Genomic DNA, 27,532 nt, shown 5'->3' with positions numbered 1-27,532 from the left:
GTGAAGGCCACCAGAACTGCGTTGTCTGTGGTGAGAGGTAATGCCTGGAATGTGGTACTGTCGGCGCACTCTTGACTCTCTGTATCTCAGAATAACGAATTCCCTAACAATTTATCAAATGTGAAGTCGCGTGCGTCCAGCTCCAACTACCACTCCGCGCTCAAAGTCTCTTAATTCCCGTGTTGCGTCCATAATCACGTCGGAAAGCTCTGAACATGAATCATCGGAGAACAAATGCACGAATGCACTGCCGTTTTATACCTTGTGTACGCGATACTATAGCCATTTGTGTACATGCATATCGCTTCCCATTAATGTTGTCGTCTGAGTGTATTGCTGATGCTACTTTCACTTCTGCTGAACGCTCATCGTCCAATATAATGTACTGTGCTCTGTACTGTGTCAAATGTTCTGACTGTAAGAAAACAGTCTCAATCAAGTTTATTTCCTCTAGTGAGTGCTTTCAGTCGTTAGACAATCATTAGACAACTGTTAAACATAAAAAGATGTCAACAGCATAAAGTAACAACATCATTATGGCACAATATAATAAAAGGCGAAAGTGAAAAGAGGGGTTGAATATGTATCCATGTGTTGGGCGTAAAACTCATACTACTGCCTTGGACATCAGCAGAAATTTAACTTGAGAAAGGGGGGGGGGGGGAGTCAGGACTCTAAATTGCAATTTTTTTTATATGAATGGGTTGGTCATGTCAGAAGAACTAAATTTTACAGGTGTTGCAAAAAACACAGTATACTAGAGAAATGGTCTTTATCCCCTCAGTATTTATTAAAGGTAGAGTGATATGTAAAGCTAAGCAGAATCTCGTTATTGTGTTCAAAGTTCACGTTTTGGTTTTATGAACATTACTGTATTATTAACAAGAGTCATTTTTTATGTTTATGATCAGAAATTACATCCTTAAGTGCGTAAATCTGACATGTACCCCACAAATGATGAATAAGTTAGGAAATAAGAAGTAAAATATTTAGAAAATATATTTTTATTCACATATCAATAATGTTAGAGTGATGAGACTGAATTTCAAAAGTCAGAAGCAGAAAAAAATTAGAAATGAGGAAATACTGTTGGCCGGCCGCTGTGCCCGAGTTGTTCTAGGCGCTTCAGTCCGGAACCGCGCTGCTGCTACGGCCGCAGGTTCGAATGCTGCCTCGGGCATGGACGTGTGTGATGTCCTTAGGTTAGTTAGGTTTGAGTAGTTCTAAGCCTAGGAGACTCATGACCTCCAACGTTAAGCCACATAGTGCTTAGAGCCATTTGAACCATCTGAAATACTCATCAGGTTACCTTCCATTCAGAAGGCCGATGCACTCAGCGACTGTTATATTGACTTGTAAATAATTGATTTCAGCTATCAGTCGTCCTTTTTAAATTTTATTGGTATATCTAGATTTCAGCTAGAAACTAGCGATTCTCAATTCACTATTATTTTTTATCAATGCATGTTATGCCTGTTGGTCGGGATTCATCCACAGTTCATTGAATACTCATGAATACTCAGTGAACTGTGGATGAATACTTATGAATACTCAGTGAACTGAGGATGAAGCCCGATCAACAGGCATTACATGCATTGATCAAAAATTATAGTGCATTGAGAATCGCTAGTTTCTAGCTGAAATCTAGATCTGCCAATAAAGTTTAAAAAGGACGACTGATAGCTGAAATCTATTATTTTTAATTTTAAATACTGTTGGTTGTGAACAAAAATGTGTCGGACCTGACGCTTCCTGTGCCCCAACAACAACAGATACTATGAACTGATAGGGAAAAAGAGTGAGAGCTCTATTTCGGCACTGTCATGCATTTGTTTTGAGCTCAGGTCGGCGCAAAAACGCAGCTGCGACGGAATAAATGGCGTAATCTTCCATAAAAATTGTGACAACCAGACATCCATGAGCTAATTACAGTACTGTCTCACATCGATCAGCCACGTAACGCTGGTTGTAAGATACTTCTGTAACGAATAAAAACTCGGTTCTCCAGATTCCAGGCGGGCGTGGAAAGGGGGGGGGGGGGCGGGGGAGGGGGGAGAGGAGGGAGGGAATGGGGGACGAGCCGAGCTCCAAGTCTAGCCGCCCGCACCCTTATCATCGCCTATGCCTAAGGCATTGATTTTCGTTCACCCTGGGACATTTGCTGAATTTGTTATATTTATCAATCTAACAATTTTCTTCTGGAAGGGCGAGAGACTTACATTCCGGAATGATGAATAATATGTTTATTTCCAAAATGACGCACCTTACCATCTCTTGGAACAATTACAAATTTTAAACCCTGCTTGTAAGAAAAACTGGGAATATTTTATCGGCAAAAAAAATGGGTTCGCTTTTCTTTACTACACTACTGGCCACCAATGGCACCCCATAACATCACGCCGGGTGATATGTCAGTATGGCGATGACGAATACGCGCTTCCAATGTGCGTTCTCCGCGATGTCGCCAAACACGGATTCGACCATCATGATGCAGTAAACAGAACCAGGATTCATCCGAAAAAATGACGTTTTGCCATTCGTGCACCCAGGTTCGTCGTTGAGTACACCATCGCAGGCGCTCCTGTTTGTGATGCAGCGTCAAGTGTAACCGCAGCCGTGGTCTCCGAGCTGATAGTCCATGCTGCTGCAAACGTCGTCGAACTGTTCATGCAGATGGTTGTTCTCTCGCAAACGTCCCCATCTGCTGACACAGGGATCGAGACGTGGCTGCACGATCCGTTACAGCCATGCGGATAAGATGTGTGTCATCTCGACTGCTAGTGATATGAGGCCGTTGGGATCCAGCACGGCGTTCCGTATTACCCTCCTGAACCCACTGATTCCATGCTCTGCTAACAGTCGTTGGATCTTGAGCAACGCGAGCAGCAATGTCGCGATACGATAAACTGGAATCGCGATAGGCTACAATCAGACCTTTATCAAAGTCGGAAACGTGATGGTACGCATTTCTCCTCCTTACACGAGGCATCACAACAACGTTCCACCAGGCAACGCCGGTCAACTGCTGTTTGTGTATGAGAAATCGGTTGGAAACTTTCCTCATGTCCGCACGTTGTAGGTGTCGCCACCGGCGCCAACCTTGTGTGAATGCTCTGAAAAGCTAGTCATTTGCATATCACAGTATCTTCTTCCTGTCGGTTAAATTTCGCTTCTGTAGCACGTCATCTTCGTGGTGTAGCAATTTTAATGGCCAGTAGTGTAGTTGGAGCTTTACCAACGCAGGACTGAAGTAAAGGACATTTCACTTCAGGCAGAAACAACAATGACGCTTGACGAAAAAAGGAAAGTGTTCGTTAGTGTTTCCTTACTGCGCCTCAAAAATTGCTTTTCGAAAAATTTTACGCTCAACCCTTAAATGATTTCTATTTGGTTAGGTTTATTCTGAAAAAAAAAAAAGTTCATCTCAATAGCATTACGTTAACATGTGCTGACTAGAACGACAAATTTTAATACTGAGATACTTAAGTTTTGTAGTATTTAGATATTGTAAAAGTATGTCAACTTAAAATCAAAATAAAATACATTTTCCGCTTTTTAGGGTGCGTTTTGTATACTTGAGAATGTTTTATTTCCAGTGTTTCTTTCTTGCAGTGTGGGTACACTCTACGATGTTCATGAACACAACGGAATAGAAATTCTTTTTAGAAGAGTAAACCGCCATTTGACTGTTTATTACTTTACTTGTCTTGTGTGCTAATCTAGATTTCGGCTTTTATGCCGTTATCAAGTACAGCGCTAAAAGTCGTTAGACCACTACTCTGTTATTCCTGTTAAGACAGTCCGAAGCAGGTAAACAAGACATTTGTTAATCTTGCTTACCCACTTTGGACTGCCTTAAGAGAGATTATGTAATAATGGTCTAACAGGTTTCAGCATTGTGATTGACAGTTGCATAGAAGCTGAAATGTGTATAGAACAGAAGACAAATATGGTAACACACAGCAAATGGCTGTTTACTCTTTTAAAAAGTGTTGCATGACTATAGTTCAACACCACCGAGAATATAAATTCCCTTTTTCCTCATCTACGGTCAATAGCCCGTGAAAAGTTTAACAAAGGTTTCAGCAGATTTATTAACTGCTTTTAACTTCTCAAATTACCATCCTTTTAGGATCTAAATATGAAGTGCTGCACGTCCATGTTTTAGGGACTCTTGAATAAAACTAGTGTTCAGTATCTTCAGCAACAGAACAGATCTCTGCTCTTGCTTGACACGAAGTCGGCTAATATTTTCTGTGAAATGAAGAGGAAATTGAATTAGAAGATGTTAATTAACGAATTAAAACCAATAAGAAATGGTAACCAAAATAATATTAAACTTTCCATATAATGGTCCTTCCAATTTCCCCAAAACGAAAAATATCTCGTTTCCATTTGTGGACTCTCTCTGCCGAAATTTACTTTCATCTTCATTTTGGTTTGTACGCCTACGTCATCATCAGAACCGATGAGAGAGACAATAAATACGCAAATGATGGCTAAATTTCCTTATAGCTCTTTTTAAAATCGTGTAATATATCCTTTCATTTGATTTCAAATATTTTAAGACACAGAAATCCAGATGAGGAGCTTTTACAATTCCACTGCACTTAAGCCGCAGTTTGACATAACCAATTGAAATGAAAATAGAGACTTTTCAATGGATAGTTCAAGTTGTGATCCAAACAGAAACACTTTTAAACAATAAATCGCTCTTGCTATCCATCTTGATTTATGTATTGCTCCTGGAGATTTTCAGTTTTTCTCCAATTTCTCTTCCCAAAAGTACTATCCAGAGCTCTATGAGTTAACAGCAGTCTCCGCTAACTGTTGGTGTGTCTACACGTAATTCTCTTTCCAACGTCTTCTCAATTTCTCGCTCAAACTCCAAATCAAAAATCAATTTGCTTGTGTGAAGATTACTGACATTGATAATTTTTGCGGTTTTCTCTCGAACGTTTAGAAACTGGTATCTCAGGACTGTTTGTTGCACCATGTACTTTACATATTACTATGGCATGGGAAAAACAATTCTATATTCAATGTTTGTAAGATGCATGCCCCATTAAGACGCTCTCTATTTGATGCTGTTGCGTCGCTGCAGAGAATCTGTACATTGTGTTCAGTATGCTAATATTTTAATGCATTGCAAAGAGCGTTCCCTTGTTCTTTACCAGAAGCATTTTATAATTTTGGAGCGCCAATGAGCTATTCACTGTCCCCAAATGTAACAGTGACTGTTTCCTTCTTTTGCATCCCTGTCATTTAATGCTGGCAAGGATTACCATCCCAATGAACAATAAGAGCTGCAGGGATATCATTCTTGACAGGTGATTTTATTGTTTCAAACGTTCTCTTCTCTTCTTCTGTCTGATTCTATGAAGAGCAGAACTAATAATATAGAACTCATCAGTATTGAAACCAAATGCCTCTTCTGTGACCCGAAGTATCTATATGGAATCTCTTACACTCAGCTGGCATTTATCCAAGGCAGCAGCTAATTTTAAGTAACAAAATCGTTGGTAGCACGCCTTGCAGCATTCACCAATGGATTACTCGCAGCAATACGTTTCAAAAACATATCACCATCGACGTGGACTTCGTGTGAACTTGAAAATGCCTGTCTGATTCTTCAGATGAAGAAGACGGAAAACAGCGGTAGATGTAGAAGTAGATGCTGAACACTTTTCTTGCTCTCACCTTTTCCCTTCTTCCAATTTTCTCTGCTTCGCCCTTTCTTTTCTATGCGCAAGAATTCGGTCTACTCCTGCAAGATACCCTTTACGTCCCGGCTCTCTCTTTCGATGTAAAATCATCTTGTCTTCTCCGAACTTGATTGTTTGTAGAGCATTGGCATGTAAGATATCAGATAAATTGTCCAAACTACTTATAAACTTTTCTTCACGGCGCTTAAACGCATCTTGAGACTTTCTTTGCGTTTTTTAGGTATTTTCTACACTCCGGATGCAAATTAGTAAGTTTTTGGGAAGAACACTTAATAGCTCTTGCCAGAATTTTTGTTTAATCCCAAAATATAATGCATTCGTGAACCAAAAGATCAGCACTTTCACTAACGGTTAATTTTACTTCCCGTATATTATGAAATAAAATTTCACCCCTTGTCTACTTGATGATAACTTGTGTCGAGTTACATGATGTTCTATATCTCCTATTAAAAACACACGTTCCTTGGCATTACGTAACTGATGCGATATCTTAGCCAAGCACTTAACTGTGAATTGCAGAGTAATGATGTCGATGTAGATGTAGAGTAGCGACTGGAAAATGCTTGTGATACGATCGGGAACAAATAAGCAAGTGACTGCACTCGACGTGCACTAGTGACGTGAGGGCGACATCTGCAAACAATATGAAAGACCATATTCCTCATGCCAGTTGGCGCTCAAGTGGGCACGGGTTACGATGCTTGGATTAACAAAAAATTGTATGCAGACATGTTTTAGAGCAACCCCAACAATAATGGAGAACGAGCTCTCAAAAACCCTAAAGTTGGAAAATAAGGGATACCCTAGTGCTTATTCACAGATGAAACAAATCATGAATTGCCATTTGAAATAAATTCCATTCACAACTATTTTCATGATCTGTAAACCGACTAGTAAACTCCTCTGTTCGTCAAATTAGTTTTAGCGAATAGATAAATTTTTCACGTAGTTAAACACGTGCTGCACTTCAATTTCTTGTACTCTGTGAACAAAATACTCCAAAAATGGAATTAGACAAAACGGAGCTGTCAGAATGGATATTTTGTAGAAACTGAAACTGTGAAAATCCATGATTATCGTACATGACTGAAGAAAACTGATTCCATTCGCTATAGGTTACAGGTGTCAAAGTGAGTATTCGACAGTGGTTGCAGTGGAAAAAAAAAGATAGGATCAAAATGAACTTGGCGAATCAATTATGTCGCACAAGGACTGAAACAAACCAAATATAAAATTGATTAATATACGTAAGCTGTATCAACAGTGTCAGTGACTTATTATTTCTTGATTTAATAAATTATCTACAAATACAAGAGCGTTATATCTTTCTTTTACTTTTAGTCATTTTAAAAATAAGACTGTTGAAAAAATAAAGTTTTTAAAAAAAATCTTTGTTTAAGGTTGGCGCTAAATTTTGTTGGCGGCATCGGCTACAATCTGACGTCCTTCAGACACGAAGATCTCGGATGAGTGGACACCACTGCTCCATTAACATCCTCTTGAATGTGCTGAACCAGTTATACTGGTGTAGGAGCTGAGTACTGATTATGGCCATTGCACCTAGAGTTTTAATTTTGCTAGCGTGTTCCAGTTCCAAAGAATCCAGCTGCTGACAAGTGCGATTGTTACTAGATCATTAGTCATGGTTGCAAAATACTTTCACGTATTATTTTCGGAAACATTGAAAATCTGGTTGAAGCTGACTTCGGGGAAGATTATTTTGTGTTCACAAAGTTTTAGTATTCTCTCTGCTCTTTTAGACAAACTGTGCCATAAATTTCCTTTTTCCAGAAATTCGACTGAGTATCTCCTCATTAATTATCCGCTCTCTTCATCTAATCTTTCTTAGCATATTTTAGCACCACATTTCAAAAGCTTCTATTCTCTTCTGGTCTGAACTGCTTATCGCCAACGTTTCACATTCGTAGAAGGCTGCATTCTAGATTAACTAAGAAAAGACTTCCTAACACTGAAATCTGTATTAGATGTCAACAAATTTCCCTGTTTCAGTAATGCTTTTCTTGCTGTTGCCAGTCAACATTTTGTATTATCTCTGCTTCTGCCATCATCAGTTATTTTGCTGCCCGAATAGCCAAACTCATCCACTACTTTTAGTGTCTCATTTCCTAATTCTGACTCCCTCAGCATATACTGATTTAATTCGACTACATTCCATTATGTTTGTTTATCTTATAATCTATTTTCAGGACACTATGCATGGCGTGCAACTGCTCTTCCAAGTCTTTTGCGTCGCTGACGTGATTACAGTGCCATCGGCAAATCTTAAAAGTTTTAGTTTCCGAACTTTAATTTCCGTTTCAAATTTTAGCCTTGGTTTCCATGCCAGGGGAGTCCTGTCATACATTCCAAAAAATTAGTCAGTTCTCCGTCCCTTAATTTTATACTTCGGTGCTGCAGGTTGTTCTGATTCAATGCAATATTACTTTCAATATTTTCACAGCGTCACTACAATCGCTTTAAAAGAGGAAGGTTAAGATTTTGGGAGCTTTCAGTATTATCGACGAAAATCATGGTTACCATAATATTAAAAAATGTCTTCCTTTTAAATAATTTATATCAGTAGAGAAATTTTAATTTTCTTTTTGGCCAAAGAGCTGTTATTGTGCCGTTGCCAGCTTACATTCTTCCGTGACAGGCGGAGAAATGAAAGTTCGAACAGTCTGCTTGACATAAAATTTCACGTCTATCACATTCCAATGGCTGAGCGATTTCATACATGCATTCATGCATTTTAAGTTTTAAAGACTCGATGGGCTGGTGAAACAATCGTTCCACGTAATTCGGTGTTCGTCTGTATGTGAATGTAATTAAAGTCGGATTTTTGGAGCTACTCTGGATAAAAGATATACAGGCAAAATTGGGCAGTGATGGACTGATCACACATTGTTTATATTTTAGGAGGAACGATGTCATTTTGTAAATTAATTTGATTTGCTAATTACAAACTTTTGTTTATACGTACACATGTTTAGGCTGTTTCTCAGACACTGCTTAACACGACACTAAACCTTAAGTTTTTTATTTACAATGTCTTTCGGAGGCGTTCCTCAGTCATCGGGTACGGTAGACTCCTGAATTTTCGTTGTGGGCTTTCCTCGAGGGAACTATTTTTGAGCTCACCTTGTTCAGTGCTTACATACTTTACCAGATATGTTACATACTTCAGTTATTGGATTTAATCTTTACGTATTGATTGTACCATTTATTAACAACTCAAAATTAAGTGTTGCGTCGTATGTTGAATGAAGCATGTGTTTCTGATGCCCCATAGACAGCAGTGGAGAGCCGCAGAAAGAGCGTTGCTGGTTGCCTACATGTCCCCTGCGCTCCGACCTGTAGTCCAACTGCAACGGTGTGTCTTCAACAATTATTTCCGTCGTTGCTGTCCATTTTTTCGCCGATATTACAAGCGTCTGTTGCTAACAAACAACTGAGTACCGCTTCCGCCTCGACCATAAAGACACTGAACTTACCCCAGCACCCATCCACATACACACGAAACACTTCATAAATAAAATTGCAAAATAAAATAATTGCAGTCTGGGCAAAATTTTGTTTATGTATGCTATAACACTCGCACTTGTTGTTAAGAGTCTCATTTTTCAGGAACACGAGTGAAAAATGTTATCTGTAACGTAAACAGCGTTTAATCGCATATGCTTTCATCAGAGCAGAAAATTATTAACCCATCTTGCTTAAAAGGCAGAAAGTTCTTCATCTCATTTATCATTATTGATCCTGATTTCATGACAGTACTGTTACAGGAGTCATAAAATTAACTGAAACTAACGAAATCTTTCTAATTCATTAATATTTTGTACTTTTTGAAATGGTTAAAACTGGATAAATATCTGTCTGATTATCAGTACTCATCTTCATTTTTGATCCCCAACCAAAGTCGTCATGAGAACGGGGCAATGTGGTTTCAGCAGCAAGACACGGCACATGGGAGAAGAAATTGACGACCAGAATAAGAAAAGTAATAGTAGAACAAGACGTTTGTGCAGAGTCCAGAGAATACTTAGAGTAACGCTGTCTGTGGAACTGACTATGATACATATCACAGTCACCTTAAACCAGTAACAAGAGGAAGCACTTTTTCTATATGATCACATCCTACTATGTTTTCTTATAAAATACTATACGGGACCTGCTAGAAAATGTTCCTTTATTGGTGCCGCGAAAAATATTCGTTCACAATGGATAGTCATTGTCACTGTCATTTCAGTGATAATGCCTGTCGGCTCCTAAATAATAGATTCCATGACAGATGTATAAGAGTCTTCGTGTCGGTGTTGTGGAAAGCTGTGGAACTGTATGAAATACTGCAGGAATTCGTCAGCCCAACTGAAATTCGATGCGAAGCGGATTGATGAATGCATCAATACTGACAGAGAGCATTTTGATTATTTCATTTAAGAAAGACTTTTACATGGTATACCAGTATATTAAGTTCCCACGTGTTGTAGAGATTAAGGATGGAAATAAAGTGTTTCCATACCATGTCCATACAACGTATTTTTTCCTTCATTATGTGAGGAACGTTTGGTTGCAAGGTTTTCTAAACATTTTTTTAAATAGAACCTGTGGCATCTCTGATTTGCATGTTTCTGTTCTTCTTAAACGTAAAGAAATGGCGAAATACGTGTAGCCACATATGACTGCTGTGGTAAGACGTGGATTGAAATTCGGGAATAGTTCATAGCTGAAGGATTAAATCCTCTAGTAGAGATGTGTTCAAAGTGTGTCATATAAAACTGTTTTCGAAGATGTGAATGAGCAGTAATTAAATCTTGTGACCTTGTTTAAACATGAATACATCTCCTCGGTAATTTATCAGCCGTGAACCAGTAGATTAGTCGTGTACCAGTGAGAGTAACGTCGGTAACAGGGAGCTCGGGTGGCTTGCTACAATTCAGAGATGTAGACTAAAGCTGAGGCGATGTAGTAAGACAGTGTAGGCTCTAGATCACGGCGAGCCATAGTGTGACGAACAGCACGCGAACCCGACATCCGGGCTGCATTAGGGACGAGGCTCGACCAGTCTGGGCTTTGCTCAATACTTCTCGGAAGTACTCGGAACAGTGCGATGTTAAATTAGCATTACAGTGGGGCATTCTTCGGCCGACACGACTCTCTTCAGTTCGGCAAAATGGTGGTGTCAAAGCTGTTTACCATTCGCTATGTTTTGTGGTATAAAAGAAGTTCATAGGCCCAGTGACTGTTTGCACAAAAAGAGGCAGCTTCCGATCTATCGTCCTAAGTCTCTAAAATAAATGAGAATGACAGGAGAGAAGGATAACAATTCTCCATATCTATTACGCGATGCACAGCTATGTAATCAACGGATACTGCAAGTTTGCTATGAAATGATATTACGACACTGTGCAGTAAGAATGTAAATATTTAGTTCACGATGAAAAAGTAAAAAATTAAAATGAACGACAGACAGAATTGATTGTTCTGTACACCGAGAAGCACTTTGTGCTAAATTTGCAAGCATGGAGCGCATGATAAAATTGGTGGTATTACTAGAAACTTGTCTAAATTTGGAAATTTGTGGTAAGATCCTATGGGACCAAACTACTGAGGTAATCGGTCCCTAAGCTTACACACTATTTAATCAAACTAACTTACGCTAAGGACGACACACACACCCATACCCAAGTGAGGACTCGAACTTCCGACGGGGTGAGCCGCGCGAAACTTACCTAAGTCGCACGGATATTATTCCTCTGTTAGTAGCAAAAGTTTTACATAGAACTGAATGACGAGAATGCAAACTTTATATATTAATGCAAACTACGTTGGTTAAGTCAATGGAAATTACTGGAACTATTTTTCGATTAAAAACCCTCTATTGTTGATCTTATGAATTAAAACGGAGAGCAGGAACGAAAATTAGAACATCCAGAATGGATTGCATGTCTTGTATTCTAAATGGACTTGACTGCAAACTGCCCACAGTAAAAAAACGCAAAGTGAGAAACACATTATTTCTGATTTGATGGGGATGCATTTAAAAAGAAACTCGAATTGCGGTAGAGAGTAATTCTGACAAAAAACATCATCCACTTCCCTAAGATTGCCAACGGCCTTGCCGCAGTGGTAACACCGGTTCCCGTCAGATCACCGAAGCTAAGCACTGTCTGGCTGGGCTAGCACTTGGATGGGTGACCATCCCGCCTGCCGAGCGCTGTTGGCAAGAGGGTTGCACTCAGCCCTTGTGAGCCAAACTGAAGAGCCACTTGATTGACAAGTAGCGGCTCCGGTCTCGTAAACTGACATACGGCCGGGAGAGCGGTGTGCTGACCACATGCACCTCATATCCGCATCCGGTGACGCCTGTGGGCTGACGATGACACGGCGGCCGGTCGGTACCGTTGGGTCCACCAGGGTCTGTGGACAGAGTTTACGTTACGTTTTACTTCCCCAAGATTACGGAAGTCAAAGAAAACGCTACATTTGAACACTTGATTGTGGGTTGAAAGAATTACAAGGGCAGTTTTCTAAATATTTCGAGGGCACTGCTAGTCTTCCGTCTGTTTTCGATACCAGTTGAAATCGCCCCTGTGCATGTGCAGACGGAACTGACTGATCTTCAATGTAATATCCAGTACCTCTACATTGTTTTGATCGGGAAGGGTTTGCACATCACCGCAATGAGGCTACAAACGTGATAAAATATTTCGATCAACATATATGTGTGAAAGGTTTTCTCGATTACGAAACTAAATAAGTCACGATAATGTGGCAATCTGAGTGTAAAAATCTGCGAAATTTCTGCACCTGTTCGTGTACCGACAGTTTGTGTCAGATAAAAATTATATTATGACTTCAACGCTCGAAAAATAATTAAATAATATTGAAAATTTGCTTTGTTTATTAGCTATGCTGTTGAGATATGTGAAATGTAAAAGAACATTGTACGCGTTGTGACTGCATTGCTATTAAATATGGCACGTTCGCAGTTTCTGCCCGTTTCGCCTCCACACGCTCGGGCAGCCTGCCTTGGTGGTGGGGGAAGTGTGCAGCTAGCTGAGAGAGCTGTAACGCTCTCGCCAAGGCACGGCTCGTGTTCTGAACTCTTGGCCGTCCCTGCTCTAGGCGATCTGCTCAGTGAAGGAGACGCAAACGCGTAGGGTTACTGTGCCGTGTTGCTAAAATGTGACAGTGTAATGCCAAATTCACATGTCCTAGAAGCAACAATGACAGTGATGGGTTCTTTGAACAACAGAAGAAGTATGCTTGCAAAAACTGCATTCAAGTCACATTACACATCTGTAGGTCATTAGCTCTCGTAATAAGTGGTTGATCTCTAGAAAAAAATTAATTAGTCCAAATTATTGTTGCAGGCAGTATACAGGTCAAATGGGTTAATATACACTATGTGATCAAAAGTACCCGGACACCAATAACAAAATACGTTTTTCATTTTAGGTGGTGCCATCTACTGCCAGGTACTCCACGTCAGCGACTTCAGTAATCATTAGACATCGTGAAGAGCAGAATGGGGCGCTCCGCGGAACTCAGGGACTTCGAACGTGATCACGTGGTCAGGTGATTGGGTGTCACTGTGTCATACACCAGTACGCGAGATTACCACACTCCTAAATATCCCTACGTCCAATATGATAGTGAAATGGAAACATGAAGGGATGCGTACACCACAAAAGCGCACAGGCCGACCTCGTCTGTTGACTGACAGAGACAGCCGACATTTGAAGAGGGTCGCCATGTGTAATAGGCAGACATCTATCCAGACCATCACACAGGAATTCCAAACTGCATTAGGATCCACTGCAAGTACTATGACAGTTAGGCGGGGGGGTGGGAGAACTTGGATTTCACGGTCGACCGGCTGCTCGTAAGCCACACATCATGACGGTAAATGCCATACGACGCCCCGCTTGGTGTAAGGAGCGTAAACATTGGACGATTTGTAAGTAGGCTGTTTAGGTTTTTATGTTGGTAATGCCACGTAGTGCTCTGTATGAAAATCGCTGACTGCGCTGTGTGCAGTCTGTGGTTGGCTGGACTCATTGTTGCGATATTCGCTAGTGTAGTGTTGGACAGTTGGATGTGAGCAGCGCGTAGCGTTGGCAGTTGGAGGTGAGCCACCAGCAGTGGTGGATGTCGGGAGAGAGATGCCATAGTTTTATATAAATGCCATAGTTTTATATATATATATATATATATATATATATATATATATATATATATAATAACTTTTGAACATTATTAAGGTAAATACATTGTTTGTTCTCTATCAAAATCTTTCATTTGCTATCTATGCCTATCAGTAGTTAGTGCCTTCAGTAGTTATAATCTTTCATTTACCTGTTAGTACTGGTTCACGCTGTATTCCAGTAGTTCGATTAACGAAGATGTTTGTGAGGTAAGTGATTCACGTAAGGTATAGGTTATTGTTACTCAGGGCCATTCTTTTGTAGGGTTTATTGAAAGTCAGATTGCGTTGCGCTAAAAATATTGTGTGTCAGTTTAGTGATGATCAGAATAAGAAAAGAGAGTACTGTCTGAGTACGTTCTGTTTTGCTCAGCTGTTTGAAAATCAAATAACTGTCATTCTTTACATACAAAGGGTAAGTTTCAAATTGAACAGTGAAAAACGTTGTGTGGAGTGCCGAATCACGGTACACAATGTGGCGATCCGATGGCAGGGTGTGGGTACGGAGAATGCCTGGTGAACGTCATCTGCCAGCGTGTGTAGTGCCAACAGTAAAATTCGGAGGAGCTGGTGGTGTCTTGTCTGTTTTTGATGGAGGGGGCTTGCGCCCCTTGTTGTTTTGCGTGTCAGTACCACAGCACAGACCTGCATTGATGTTTTAAGCACGTTCTTGCTCTCCACTGTAAAAGAGCGATTCGGGGATGGCTGTTGCATCTTTCAACATGATCGAGCACCTGTCCATAATACACAGCCTCTGGCGGAGTGGTTACACGACAATAAGATCCCTGTAATGGACTGGCCTGCACAGAGTCCTGACCTGAATCCTATAGAACACCTTAGGGCTGTTTTGGAACGCCGACTTCGTGCCAGGCCTCACCGACCGACATCGTTACCATTCCTCACTGCAACACTCCGGGAAGAATGGGCTGCCATTCCCCAAGAAACCTTCCAGCCCTTGATTGAACGTATGGCTGTGAGAGTGGAAGCTGTCATCAAGGCTAAGGGGTGAGCCAACACCATACTGAGTTCCATCATTACCGATGGAGGGCGGCACGAGCTTGTAAGTCATTTGTCCAGATACTTTCGATCACATATTGTAATTATGTGTTCCATGGACTCATAAACTGTGTTGTAACATCTCGACAGTGGGAACAACTGATTGAACGTGCGGTATAAATTATCTAAGTGTGTCTTTTGTTTATTTAAATATAAAGTGAAGTTTTTCTTTGTTACGACTGGCATAGCTCTGGTAAATTACTTTGAGAGCTGACTTAGTCTGAGAATGTTTCTTATTGTGAGTAATCTACAGTACCACTTCTAAAACCTTTCCCTGATGTGTATCTGCGTTTCAGTTTTGTCAACCACTCGCCACCACTGGTGGGCTGGAATGGAGCAAAGAATTCTTTCCTGGGAAAAAGTAATAAATATTACTGCCGGCGGACTAGCAATTCTGGTTAGATACTAAAGGTAATAAGACTTAAACAAAAGGAAAGCTAAGTTTAACTTGGATAATGTTTGCTATAGTGGCAGCATCTACATCTACATGATTACTCTGCAATTCACATTTAAATGCTTGGCAGAGGGTTCATCGAACCACAATCATACTATCTCTCTACCATTCCATTCCCGAACAGCGCGCAGGAAAAACGAACACCTAAACCTTTCTGTTCGAGCTCTGATTTCTCTTATTTTATTTTGATGATCATTCCTACCTATGTAGGTTGGGCAAAACAAAATATTTTCGCATTCGGAAGAGGAAGTTGGTGACTGAAATTACGTAAATAGATCTCACCGAAAAACGTCTTTGCTTTAATGACTTCCACCCCAAATCGCGTATCATATCTGCCACACTCTCTCCCTTATTACGTGATAATACGAAACAAGCTGCCCTTTTTTGCACCCATTCGATGTCCTTCGTCAATCCCACCTGGTAAGGATCCCACACCGCGGAGCAATATTCTAACAGAGGACGAACGAGTGTAGTGTAAACTGTCTCTTTAGTGGACTTGTTGCATTTTCTAAGTGTCCTGCCAATGAAACGCAACCTTTGGCTCGCCTTCCCCACAATATTATCTATGTGGTCTTTCCAACTGAAGTTGGTCGTAATTTTAACACCCAGGTACTTAGTTGAATTGACAGCCTTGAGAATTGTACTATTTATCGAGTAATCGAATTCCAACGGATTTCTTTTGGAACTCATGTGGATCACATCACACTTTTCGTTATTTAGCGTCAACTGCCACCTGCCAGACCATACAGCAATACTTTCTAAATCGCTTTGCAACTGATACTGGTCTTCGGATGACCTTAGTAGACGGTAAATTACAGCATCATCTGCGAACAACCTAATAGAACTGCTCAGATTGTCACCCAGGTCATTTATATAGATCAGGAACAGCAGAGGCCCCAGGACGCTTCCCTGGGGAACACCTGATATCACTTCAGTTTTACTCGATGATTTGCCGTCTATTACTACGAACTGCGACCTTCATGACAGGAAGTCACGAATCCAGTCGCACAACTGAGACCATACCCCATAGGCCCGCAGCTTGGTTAGAAGTCGCTTGTGAGGAACGGTGTCAAAAGCTTTTCGGAAATCTAGAAATACGGAATCAACTTGAGATCCCCTGTCGATAGCGGCCATTACTTCGTGCGAATAAAGAGCTAGCTGCGTTGCACGAGAACGATGTTTTCTGAAACCATGCTGATTACGTATCAATAGATCGTCCCCTTCAAGGTGATTCATAATATTTGAATTCAGTATATGCTCCAAACCCCTACTGCAAATCGACGTCAATGATATAGGTCTGTAGTTCGATGGATTACTCCAACTACCTTTCTTAAACACTGGTGCGACCTGCGCAATTTTCCAATCTGTAGGTACAGATCTATCGGTGAGCGAGCGGTTGTATATGATTGCTAAGGAGGGAGCTATTGTATCAGCGTAATCTGAAAGGAACCTAATCGGTATACAATCTGGACCTGAAGACTTGCCCGTATCAAGCGATTTGAGTTGCTTCGCAACCCCTAAGGTATCTACTTCTAAGAAACTCATGCTAGCAGCTGTTCGTGTTTCAAATTCTGGAATATTCCATTCGTCTTCCCTGGTGAAGGAATTTCGGAAAACTGCGTTCAATAACTCCGCTTTAGCGGCACAGTTTCGAAAACAATTCAACGTCACGTCAAGTGCGTGAGATCGATAGAACTGAGTGCTGTCGGGAAACGTCAAAACCGCTACGCCGTAGTTGTTATTCTCATCCTCATGTTGCACAAACGTCATGATTAAGCGTTCGAAAATGAGCGCCTTTGTTAAATCTCGTAATTTTTGTTGTTAAGCTATGGCAGGACATATACTACACTGTACCATAGCTCATTACCATGCCACATAAACCAGTGTTTGCTATCGTATTTTGCGAAAGTCACTGACCCGCGCGTCTCCTAATTTTGACTTGGATTTCTTATTGATATCGTAGAGAGGGAAGCACGCGCGCGCACACACGCACACACACACACACACACACACACACACACACACACACAAGCGGGAAATTAAAAAGGCGGTCACTAGCAGCCCTGAACGCTGTTTCAGCATTGGTCCCCAAGATGAGCCGGCTGATTCTCTCTTAACGTTTGACTGAGAGATGGTTGTGCCAAAGAGAACGTACAAATCAACAGGCGGCACCTTCATTGGCAGTTACTATCCTGGACATCTTAGGTTTATGAATCACTGCGCACATATTTGCGTACGACAGGCATGCTCTAAGGAAGACGGGCGCTGGGCTTCAGCAGAAGTGACGTTAGAGTGTAGTGACTGGGTAGGGGTGCACACTGCAGGCTTACGCTACGCCTGATGATAAAATCACGGCATGCTGCCGAAATGTCGCACTAACCGATGTACATTGCAGTGGGTGCCGTATCGAGATAATTGTAAATCTGCTGTTAGATGATGACCAGCTTAGCGTTTGAAAAGGTACAACCATCACAGAGTCACCTCTTACATTATCCAATGCTTCAGAAAAGTCAAGTCTTCTCATACGATTTTTCCAAATAGAAAAAAGCGTTTAACAGTGCAAAAGTCATGTAAGATGTATGAAATCCGCCGCAGAAAATACGTACACGCTATAGTGGAAAAAGCTTGATATGTGCAATTTGTACACTTAACAACTCAAAAAGCGACAATGGAAAATCTTTGCCAGAGTCAGTAAAGCACTGAAAAGAATGATATGCAACAAGCCATTTTTCCACATTGCTTTGAGAACACGCAGAAGAGGAATTATTATTTGAAATACGCTGTCTGTATAGCAAATGTATTGCAAGGTCACACCAAAGCTTTTCTCCAAATAAAATACTCTCTGGTTAGCTACCGATACACTGAATACACCATCCGTCCGAAAAGTTCCGAGACTTTTATTCCTGGCAAACAAGCGACTTCAGCGCGGTAGCCACTGTGGCAGCTTGAACTAACAACTGTAAACAACAGAAGTGTATTCGAGCAGTGAATTGTGAGCAGGCGGTGTTGGGTGTTGGATGTACAGCCGTAGGTTGTCAACGCTGTATTGCAAATCGCAATGGACCAACGAACTGAACATCTCTAAATCACCTGTTCAAGATATTCTCCAGAATGTTTTGAAGAAGAGGAAAGTGTGTGAAAAGTTTGTCCCGCACTCCTTGACTTCCGAACAAAAACAACGAAGTGTGGACGCATGCGGCGACTTGATTGAAATGTAAAACGCGAACAATTATTTTCTAGAAGAAATCATCGCGATTGACGAGACTTGGTGTTGTCAATACGAACCTACCACAAAACGACGAAGTGGAGAAATTCACATGAAAGGTCTACGCTTTGACGACAAAACCGACATTCAAAGCAAGTTACGCTCGAATTGCACAACATCCCACAGAAAAACTTTCACGTAAAATTCACATGGTTGTATAAACGTTCCGGGCGTTGTACTGAAGTGAGGGTAGACTACATCTACGATCTTAGACTTTTCTCCGTTTTTTTTAGTAATTCTGTGTCCTCAATGTTTCAACTGACGGGGCACCCTATACAGGAAAATTTATGGAAATTGTTATGGTAGCTGAGCTGTAAACTGTAGGTCTATATTATGTAAAGGACCAGACATTCGAGTATCTACTAATTCACAACAGCTTTTTAGTTTTTCTTTCGCGCCGTAAGAGACAGCCAAGAACCTTTAGTAGCGACAAAAATGATAAAATTGGCGATGGCGTTTGCTGTTAGTCCACGCAATGGGACGGCTCTGAGTTTGGAAATAATAGTAATAAAGCAATAGCAATTTAATTCCACAACAGTCTAGCAGAAGGACGAAAATGGTTGAAAGCTAATTATTCAATCTACGTAACAGTAGCAGCACTAATAATAAGATTTTCTTATGATTGTAGTACTGAATTCTGGCTACTCCCTATGACCTACCTACTCTGATGTCCTTTAATGTACCTGAAGATCCACCGATTGCAATATGCTTTAATACATTGATTGAGGACCGCTCAGAAATTAACTCTTGTAAGAGTTTTCAAGACACTTGGCCCTAATTTTCGAAATAATAGATAGCACAGTGTGTCGGGTGGTAAATGTTGTAAAACGCTTCCAAAGACATAAATATTTTGGGCTGTGCCTATTGAACAAAGACACTTCGGCTCTTGCTCATTTATTTTGCCTAATAGTGACTGGAAAAGATCTTGAGTTAGTTAATGGTTATGAAGTGCCTGAAAGATAATAGAAGCGTTATCTGCTGTGGTTATCGATAACGGCGTATTGTATTTTTCGTACCTATGTTATTGTATTATTCCGTAGCAAAAAGTAAAATTAATGTTCAGTTCTATTAGATACACTTTTAATTATCCACTTGACAAAATTAAAGATTGTATGTGCAGCAGTTTTGGGCTGGCTGCGTTCCCGTGGAGAATGAGATGCTTCACAGGATTGTTTGCTCAGTGTACTCATGTTACGGACAATGTGTCAAAATCGCTTTGGCGAGACAACTACATCCCTATGGATTAGTCTTCAGGATGAGTATTCAATACACACGTAAACTGTGGTGCAAGTGTGGTTTGCAGAACCGAGTGGCGTCCTTCCATATTCAACGCCAGCGCCATTGGAAACGTGTGGGCGGAGACGAAATGGACCACGCGAGCATACTGGCCAGACCCGGCGCCAAGAACCCGCGGAGACCTTCGGAATGTCGCCTAAACTCCCTGGCAGCTGGTAGCAACTGGGAGACTTCTTACTAATCTTGTAGACTCGCTTCCTCTCAGGTTACAGACTGTCATTAGCCCGTCGGCGGAATACGCTGTGTCGCATTTCAACCAATTCTTTCATAAAGGGTTGTTGGGTCTCGCCAAACCCCGCCAAGCCTGGATTTTCACTCCGGCATCCCCCTTCACATCAACTGTCATTGAAACCACAGCACTTGACACTAAATTGGCTGTCACCTTATTTATTTGCTCCGTTCCATTACACAACTTAATGGCAGCTGCAGAATATTTGTTGTCAGCAGAAGCTCAGCTGAAAGTCTCTGTCCCCTAAGCGAACCTGAAAACACATAAAAACAACAATATGGGATTGTGGATCCGCCTTGAAGCAAAAAACTTTATTTTTTTATTCATTTATTCCCCCAAACTAGTTGAAACGCCTGGTTAAATCCGCAGGACAGAACAGGTAGTTGGAATTGTGTAAAGGAGCCAAAAATGAGCGGCTGTCAGTTACACTCCAACACACATAACTTTATTTTGTTGCTCAACCACTACAGAGAAAATTTCCGAGCTTAACTGTCGACTGATATGTCACAAAATCTTATGGCTTAAGGGCGCAACCTCTTTAGTTTTCAAAACGGCTGAAGGCCCATGATTTAAAACACAAATACAATAAATTTTTCAAAAGGCAGAAGGCGCAAGGTTTTATCCTTAAAAATATTTCAAATGATGCTGAAGGCCCAAACAGCCTAAGACTTGACAAGTAAGGAATTTTAATTTTTAAACGGCTAAAGGCCCATGATTTAAAAACAAAACCACAATAAATTTTCAAAGGCAGAAGGCCCAAAGCTTTATCCTTAAATAATATTAAAAAAAGGAGGCTGAAGGCCCAAACAATCTAAGACTTAGCAAGTAAGGAATTTTAATTTTAAGATGGCTGAAGGCCCATGATTGAGCAACGCCGGCCGGGTTGACCGAGCGGTTCTAGGCGCTACAGTCTGGAACCGCGCGACCGCTACGAATCCTGCCACGGGCATGGATCTGTGTGATGTCCTTAGGTTAGTTATGTTTAAGTAGTTCTAAGTCTAGGGGACTGATGACCTCAGATGTTAAGTCCCATAGTGCTTACAGCCATTTGAACCATTTTTGCACGACACAAAGCTTTTCGCCTCGAGTGGGCCCGTGAGCACCGACTCTGGACTGTTGATGACTGGAAATATGTTGCCTGGTCGGACGAGTCTCGTTTCAAATTGTATCGAACGGATGGACATGTACGGGTATGGCGACGACCTCATGCATCCGTGGACCCTGCATGTCAGCAGGGGAATATTGAAGTTGGTGGAGGCTTTGTAACGGTGTGGGGCATGAGCAGTTCGAGTAATATGGCACCCATGATACGTCTACATACGACTTTGGCAAATGACACGTACGTAAGCATCCTGTCTGATCACCTGCGTCCGTTCATGTCCACTGTGCATTCCGATGGACTTGGGCAACTCCAGCAGCACAATGCGACACCCCACACGTCGAGAGTAGCTACAGAGCGGCTCATGGAACACTCTTCTGAGTTCAAATACTTCCGCTGGCTACCAAGCTCCCGAAACCTGAACATTATTCAGCGTATCTGCGATGCCTTGAAACGTACTGTTCAGAAGAGATCTGCACCCCCTCGTACTCTTACGGATTTATGGACAACCGTGCAGGATTCCTGGTATCAGTTCCCTCTAGCACTACTTTAGACATTAGTCGAGTCCATGCCACGTCATGTTGCGGCACCTCTGCGTGCTCGCGGGGGCCCTACACGATATCAGGCAAGTGTACCAGTTACTGTGGCTCTTCAGTGTAATAAAATACACATGGATTTATAAAATGTACTTCACAGTGGTTATGTTTTCATTTAGTTACAGCCAGGTAAGTGTTTATTAAGAGCACACGTTTTTAGAGATTTGGTTTTAAGTCCTAAATTAGCTGTGCAAAGTCTATACGTTTTGTATGATTCTTAAGGCACGACAGTCGCTGACATGCGTAAACATTTCTCATATTATTGTTTAAAATTAAAAGCAATTAACTTCAATAATTTCGTGTTTGGTAATTTTTTTTGTTAAATACCAGTTTCACTTGATAGACGACAGAAAAGATAAGTAAGTTCAGAGAACAGTGTTATCCTCTCTCTTCGACAATGTTTGTCCCCTGTCCCTCTTACTCTTTATCTTCCATAGCCTAATATAACAACGGAGGATGCTCTTCTAATTTCGGTATTTTATCGTGTGATGATAAAGGTGTATAACGGTCGATCAAAAAGTTTCCGTTTGATGGCACTGTTGCTGCGTACATGCAACGTAACGAGTCTATAAGCACCGACGTGTAGGCGAGGGATTAGAGGTGCATTCGTGTCTATGTCTTTCCGACGAGCGTGCGATCACAGCGGAAACGTGAACTGCGGCGACGTTATTACCAAATACATCCAAACGGGACCAACGTGCTCCTAGTCTTTTCTTGGCTGCCGAAGGACAGAAACCGGTAGACATCCACCGGTGAATAAAGACTGTGTTATTTTTGAGGGTCAGTATGTCTGTTGAAAACGCTGTTGTGGAACGGGTGCTTCATGGTAACCCACGTCCCCACATCGCAATTGGTGTAACTTTATTTATTGATTGCCAAGTTATAGACCTGTTACCTGATGTGTTAAAACAGGTCTTAGATCTTACAATTGTCGTTTTTCATCTTTTTGTAGTTTTCTTTTTTTTGTTTTATCTATAACATTTACAAAGAATAATACTTTTCAAAATAACAATAATTTAAGGTTGAAATATAAAGAAAATTTTGTTGCTTTTTAAGAAGAATATAAAAAGATGATAGGATAGTGGAGAGATTTGTTAGTACCATCACCGAATGTGACTGTGGAATGGCAGTTGATCGCCAGTGTCACACACACACACACACACACACACACACACACACACACACACAAATGGTTATTAGTAGAGAAATGGTGTAACGCAGAAGCCATGTTAAATCAAGTGGAAAACAGTCGACCACGTCTGCGCTATAGTCCTGATATCTCCCCATGCTATTATCACGCCTGCGGCAACTTTAATAAGCCTTGAATCCACACCGGTATCTTCAATCTGGTATGTCAGTGGGATGACTACCTCAATGCTCATGGCGACTTTGCCTGACTGGCATAGCAATTCTGGATTGTACGACCTTCGAAAGGAAACCTCTTGATCGCCCTTTATACATTCACTGAAATGCTAGCGAACTTTATGATGTTCAAAGTGCCTAACTATACAGGGTGAATGACCTAAAACTTGCAACGCAAATATTGCGTAAATGGAAAGTGCTATTGATGTGCGGTTTTCACAGAGTGAATTGGTCGTCACGGGCTCGTATTGTTACCCAATCAACAGATTATAATAATACTTAGTATCTATTATTTGTGCAAATATACATTTTTTTAAACGGAACAAGCGTTGATATTAACAAACTAAAAATAGGGTAAATTAGAACTTGAGAGGTGTTTCTCACAGGATTATAGTAAGAGTTTTTAAGTGCTATCGTATTCCGAAAAGTTCCCATACCGACACTTGTTCAATACCTATAGCAGCATGCACTAAAGAACAACACAATTGCATACACTAGTTATGTAGGTTCTGACCAGCAACGAGACAACTGACCTTCGCGGGTTGAGTTCAAAATGACCTCCGGCAGCGGCAATACAAGCTTCCAGTCTGGTATGCAATGATTACCTCTCACGTGCTAGAATTTCAGCGAAGATGTCCGAGCAGGCCGCAGTAATACTTCGTTGCATATCATCGGGTGTAGTTGGTACGTCCTTCACGTCTTACAACTTTCCCCACAGGAAAGAGTCTACAGGCATCAAATCTGGGTAACGGTCCGGCCACAATACACGCCCTCAGCGCCCAATCCAATGATTTGGAAACAATGCGTGAAGACATGCTGTAGTACTGTGTGCACTATGGGACGAACAGCCGTCATGTTGATACCACAGGTTCCTTCTAGTCTTCAGAGGAACATCTTCTAGCATCCGTGGAAGATGGTCTGTTAGGAGGCTGTGTTCTTTGTACTCGTTCAGTGTTCCATCCATGAAAAATTGGCCTATAAGCTATTCAGTATCCCACACAACACGTTTACACTCCATGGACGCTGACGTTACACCTGACGAAGCAACGAGGGTTGTCAAAAGACCAATAGTGCATATTTCGGCAGTTTACGTGACCATGATTTGTAAATGTGGCTTCATCACTAAACAAGATACGTGATACATCTGGAATATCCTGATTTAACGCCTATGTACAGAAATAAACACCGTTCTCGCAGCTCTTGGTCGAGAGAGATGTGATAGGGATGCAACCTTTGTCGATTGAGAATGCGTAAGACACTTTCTTGTTTCATGCCACTTCCTCGAGCGATTGCGCGGGGGCTAACGGGCGGATCAAGTGCAACAGCAGCAAGAACATTAATTTCGCCCTCTTCTGTCGTCATTTGTTTCCTTCTCTTACGTTGTCTCCGTGTTACACTACCACTTTCATGCAAGTGGTTGAAAAATTTGAGAAATAATTGCCGAGATGGTTGGCTTCTATTGTGATATCTTGCCTCACACACCGAACTGCATTCTTCCTACACTCTCCATACACCATGAGCACGTCGACTTTTTCTTCATTTTTAAACACCTACGTCCACTCATGAGCTACTGCTCGGACTGTCACACATTAACTGCCCAGCAGGTCGCAATGCGCTCAAGGAACACACAAGCACAATGTAAGCAAATATAACAACATCGTTCCTGGCAACTAAGCAAGTTGAATGGCATTGTTACTGCGGTGTCACCGCCAGACACCACACTTGCTGGGTGGTAGCCTTTAAATCGGCCGCGGTCCGTTAGTATACGTCGGACCCGCGTGTCGCCACTATCAGTGATTGCAGACCGAGCGCCGCCACACGGCAGGTCTAGAGAGACTTCCTAGCACTCGCCCCAGTTGTACAGCCGACTCTGCTAGCGATGGTTCACTGACTACATACGCTCTCATTTGCCGAGACGACAGTTTAGCATAGCCTTCAGCTACGTCATTTGCTACGACCTAGCAAGGCGCCATATTCAGTTACTATTCTGAACAGATAATATTGTGAATCATGACCGCCAAGAACGACGTTCATCATTAATGGATTAAAGTTAAGTATGAAACTAATTACGTCCGCTTTCTGAATTCTCATTCCTTGTCATGTTCCAGACCTCATGTCAGTATAGTTCTTCCCTCTTCACGCCAGCCTGCGTGAGCTAAACGCGTGCATTTCGGCCTCCAGTTGTAACGCGGTGTTGGCTCTTCAGCCAACTCAACAGTTACATTTAAAAAAGTGTATGTTTGCGCAAAAATACACTTTCTATTATTACAATCTGTTTATAGGTTAACAATACGAGCCCCTCACTACCAATTCATTGTGTGAAAACTGCACATCAATAGCACTTTCCATTTCGCCGATATCTGCGGTGCAAGTTTTAGGTGATTCACCCTGTATTTGTGTATCTGAGGGAAGGTTTTTAGTGGATTAAGTACATCCGAAAATGACAACTATTGGCCGAAACCGGTAATGTGAACATTTTGTATATATCCATGCGATCACTGACGTAATAAATTTTTATAAAGACTTTACAAATGTCGCATACTTCCAGTTGGCAGTATGCTAGTTAAGAGAAAACCACTAACATATTCTGACCTCAATATTCCGCGAGTATTCTTGTCTACTCTACTGAACACTTTCTGCAGATCACGGAAAACCATCCCATCAACTCCTGCTTGCTGTAAAAAGTGGCTAATTAACCCACAGGTTAACAGAGGTTGGGTGCTGCTTCGCTGCTGCTCTTAATCACACCACAGAGCAGACTTCTACCACATCCCTACTGCAATGAACTTCCGGAATTAAAAACCAAATTGTTTATCAGAATTTTCATCCCTTCAGGCTCGAAAGTGTTACATTACATCGTTAATAATATGCTGTTCCTCTAATATCAGCCTAAAAAAATAATCGTCTGTTATTAGAAAGTAACTGAGACACTTGTTCAATTCGATAGTGTCTGTAATTCTGCACGTTGGCAGTTGCCATAAACGTAGCACGTTCTTATATGTTCCCATTCTGTTGCGAAAGCGTTTCAGTCATACGAGGGTAATCCCAAAAGTAAAGTCTCCTATTTTTTTATAAGTACAGAACTCTGTGTGGCAGTTGGTCACACTGTTATGAAGAGTGCTTCACGCGTTGTGTGTAAACATGCCCACGCCGCGCTGAGGCGCTGTCTTGGTTTGGCAGCCGTTGGGAATGGAGCTCCCGTTGGATGTTACCGCCAAGTGCGAATTGCGCGCAGTTTTTCAGTTTTTGAAAGCAAAGGGCACTGCCCCGATTGAAATCCATCGCCAGTTGACGGAAGTGTGTGGTGAGTCGTGCATGGATGTCAGATACGTTCGTAAGTGGTGTAGAGAGTTCTCAGCTGGTCAGACCGAAATTCACGATGAACAAAGGAGCGGGAGACCGTCAGTTTATGAGACAGTGTCGAAGGCTGAGCAAAGCATGCTTGAAGATCGGCGGATCACCCTGGATGATCTCTGCACGTTGGTTCCTGAGGTTTCCCGAAGCACCGCTCCCAGAATTGTCACGGGTGACGAAACCTGGGCATACCACTTTACACCTGAGACCAAGCAACAATCACGCCAGTGGCGGCATCCTTCTTCGCCAAAGCCGCGGATTTTTTACGCTTTGCTCCCTTGCAATGTGACACAAGCCGCCACACCACGCCATCTCCTGGTAGCAGAAGACATATCTGCTTCAGCTTTTGCATTCGCAGTTACACGGTGCTTTTCGACTCGTCTCTCTACAGTCAGGCGCTCATAGATGTTGACACATATTGCCATTCACGGTTCGTTCCGACCACCGAACGTTTTAGGTAAACCTTGTCCGCATTTAAAACTGCGAGTGTACTTTGTGAAATGACTCACGTATCGCCTAGAACCTTGCCGCGCAGAGTTGGAGTCTACAAGGGAATGGAAGATTTTTACAGAGCTGGGGAGGAACTGGAGCCGTGACGAGACGACTGGACAAGTCGAGTGATGACCCGCGCAGGGAAACAATGATCTGCGCTGCGATCAGGTGCACGCATTCAATTAGCGCCTTCCCTAATAAAGTGGCCACAGCCGCCGCCGCCTAATATGTATGCAAATCGCGCAACTCGGCGTCGCTCTGTGATTTACGGGTTCGTTAACAGGAACGCGAGGCGGATGAGCTCGAATACGCGTGACGTGATTGTGATTGGCCCCAAGCGCGAGGTGAGATCACGCTGCGGAATGAGTGACGCGTTTCCAGGGGGCGACTCCGG

General features: G+C 41.8%; 1 pseudogene; it reads left to right on the top strand.

Moving 5' to 3' along the window:
• Positions 1-11,834: 11,834 nt before the first annotated feature.
• LOC124796877 lies at positions 11,835-11,952 on the top strand (annotated as a pseudogene).
• Positions 11,953-27,532: the final 15,580 nt, after the last annotated feature.

The sequence above is a fragment of the Schistocerca piceifrons genome, chromosome 4 (assembly GCF_021461385.2).
Source record: "Schistocerca piceifrons isolate TAMUIC-IGC-003096 chromosome 4, iqSchPice1.1, whole genome shotgun sequence".
Lineage (NCBI taxonomy): Eukaryota > Metazoa > Arthropoda > Insecta > Orthoptera > Acrididae > Schistocerca > Schistocerca piceifrons.
Note: the sequence above shows the minus strand (reverse complement) of the source record. Positions and strands in the feature narration are given on the sequence as shown.